We start from the raw sequence: 2,964 nt of genomic DNA on the forward strand, positions 1-2,964 counted from the left end.
GTTACCTGAAGTCCCAAGTGTATCGTGATGGACCGACATCTCTAGGGATCCTGAAAGACGACATCCGACACCAATGCCTCACTATAACTCCGGACATGCTTTACGGTGCTGTTCACATTATTCCTCGACTACAGATATTGTTGAGGAATGATGGTGGACATATTGAGCATTTCCTGTAAAGAACATCATCTTTTCTTTGTCTTAATTTGTTATGCTAATTATTGCTATTCTGATCAGATGAAGCGCCATCTGGCGGACATTTTTTGAACGTTTGTATTTTTTTGGTTCTAATAAAACCCCATGTCATTCCAAGCATGTGTGTCAATTTGTACCTCTCTATCTACATTATTCCGTGATTTATTCAGTTTTCAAATTTATACTGACTTTTTTATCACCCGGTACACTCACCCAATTGTAAGTAATTTATGTATTGAGACTTGGCTTCCTCCACTTGCAGCTCTCGTAAGAAAATTTTCTGAATGCTTTTATATCTCGACGTAATACTTAGCGCTTTATCCAAGTATGTTTCTTTCCGCCGCTTTTCTTCCAAATACACACAATGCAGTAGCGGTATAGCAATTGCAGCGCATAATAAGTTGTCGTCCGCCATCTTGAAATTTGACGAAAAATATGATGATAGTGTAATACCCCTTTTCAGCGCCACGTCAAAGATCTTTGTCATAGAAATTTGACAAATATTTGATCGTATTTCTTTGCCAAAGAAATATGATGGTGTAACACTGGCTTTATACAGCAGAGGCTATTTATTGCACACTCCCAATTTATCTGAATCTAAAAATTTGTGAACACCCCGAATGTATACTCAAGAGCCGCCACAGCTTTTTTCGCCGTTGTTTTTGGTGGGAATTCAGCCACTGTGGAATTTTTATGGTTGCTGACGGGGAGGTAGCCGTTCGAGGAACAGCAGGTGACAACAGGTATAATGGCATAGGCGGGCACAGGGTCCCCGCTCCCACTGCGACGCCGGTCTTCTTTTTTTGCGGGCTGGCGCCAAGACCGTGGCGACTGGGTGGCTTTACATGGCCCCGTGAAGGGTGCAAAAACAGACAGAAACAAAAACGAGAAAGAAAAGAATTAACCAGAAGAGGTAGGCGAATTCTCCTATTGTTTGGGTTCCTATCTTCTGCGTAAGGGAAGCATCCTTTCCCTCGGCCTGCGACTGTAAACGCACGGAGCTGTCACAGCGTCATTTCGTCCGTGCAGCATCATAAAGAAACGGCTTGTAAGTAACGGTCGTCTATCGCTAACATGGTTTATGTGGTATAAGTGCGTTTCTCTGATACAGCTGCCGCCTGCGCAGCACGTTCATGCTGCATAGCTTCCGACTTCTGCTGCCGGATGACGAGCGAGACGCGTCTATGGTGGAAGCAAGCAAAAGCGTTGAAGAGGATTGTAAGCTTCTGAACGGGACTTCGTTCTGATAAACCGCTGATAAACCGTATGCTAACGCCGCTGCATGGCGTCCGAGAGAGGGAAGAAGCTGAGTAAACCTCAGTCGGGTCTCGAACGGCAGGTCATTGTCGGCGCTTTCATTGTTTTCCATTACGTAAATTTTTTGTTACATATTGTGGTTTATGAGACCCTGTTCCGAAAATGTGCATTCTCTGCTGACAGATCGCGTGTTCCTAAAAGTGTTAAGTTTCCGCCGGTCGCTCCGACCGGGTGTTCCTATGGAGTTTATAGCTGCTGTAACGTAATATTTGCAGCAGTTCGCAAAAGATGTTGCTTGACAATATTTAGTCTAATTTTAAATCACCAAGAACACACGCCACTTGGCCTGCTTAAGACTTCTTTACTGACTTTACTTAGAAGCTATCCCAGAATCATCACATCTTTGTTACCAAAGAATAAACAAAAAAATAAAAATAAAATTTTAAAGATATTACATCATGTTATCAGTAATGAACTATAACTATTAACGGTCTTGGCAACTTTATAAAATATAAAAATTGCATTTAGATTTCATCACTGTTGCCTTTACACTACTCCCCCACCAGTAACATGGTTACGAATTAATACATGGTGATGAAGGAATTTTCTTAAAAAAAAAATCAGCACAAGATTAACATAAAACAATAGAAAAACATATTGGAATGACAAAAGATATGATACAAAATAATTAAAAAAACTTTTTACAATTTCTGGTCTGATATTTGATTAATTCTCCACAGAGACAACTGCTCTAAGAATCGAGGTGGGAACTTTATAATACGTCCTGACTTCGATACTCTGATATTTGGAGATGGTTCCTCTGTGGGATTTTGTGGTTCAGTGTCCTTGGAAAAGTTTGGAAGTTCCTTCTCTGATTTCCATTTTTCTTACAGGAGATAAGCTGGTTTAAGTCTGTCCACTGACACATTTATGTGTTTGCACTTCCTTTTAATAGCGCCGGCCGGGGTGGCCGAGCGGTTCTAGGCGCTACAGTCTGGAACCGCGCGACCGCTACGGTCGCAGGTTCAAATCCTGCCTCGGGCATGGATGTTTGTGATGTCCTTAGGTTAGTTAGGTTTAAGTAGTTCTAAGTTCTAGGGGACTGATGACCACAGCAGTTAAGTCCCATAGTGCTCAGAGCCATTTGAACCATTTTTTTTAATAGTGAAATATTTTTCATGTCTTGAAATGACAGGAAAGGGACCATCATATGTAGGTTCTAATGGTTTTCTAACCCTGTCACATCTCAGGAAGACATGGGAACAGGTTTGCAGATCTTTTGGAACAAATACTGATCTTGATTTGCTTTGTGTAGGCCTACTAGGTTTCAGATGAAGCATTTGCTTTTGCAAATTAGATGCAAATGAATCAATGTCAAACTTTGTAGTGGGTTCTTCAAAAAATTCACCAGGAAGTCTTATAGTTTTTCCATATACATGCCCAAATTATTAAACAACTATGATCTAAACTGTGTTCCTTGGTCAGCAATTACCTGTGATGGTACACCAAATC

This window comes from Schistocerca cancellata, chromosome 5 (assembly GCF_023864275.1).
Source record: "Schistocerca cancellata isolate TAMUIC-IGC-003103 chromosome 5, iqSchCanc2.1, whole genome shotgun sequence".
In the NCBI taxonomy this organism is placed as follows: Eukaryota; Metazoa; Arthropoda; class Insecta; order Orthoptera; family Acrididae; genus Schistocerca; species Schistocerca cancellata.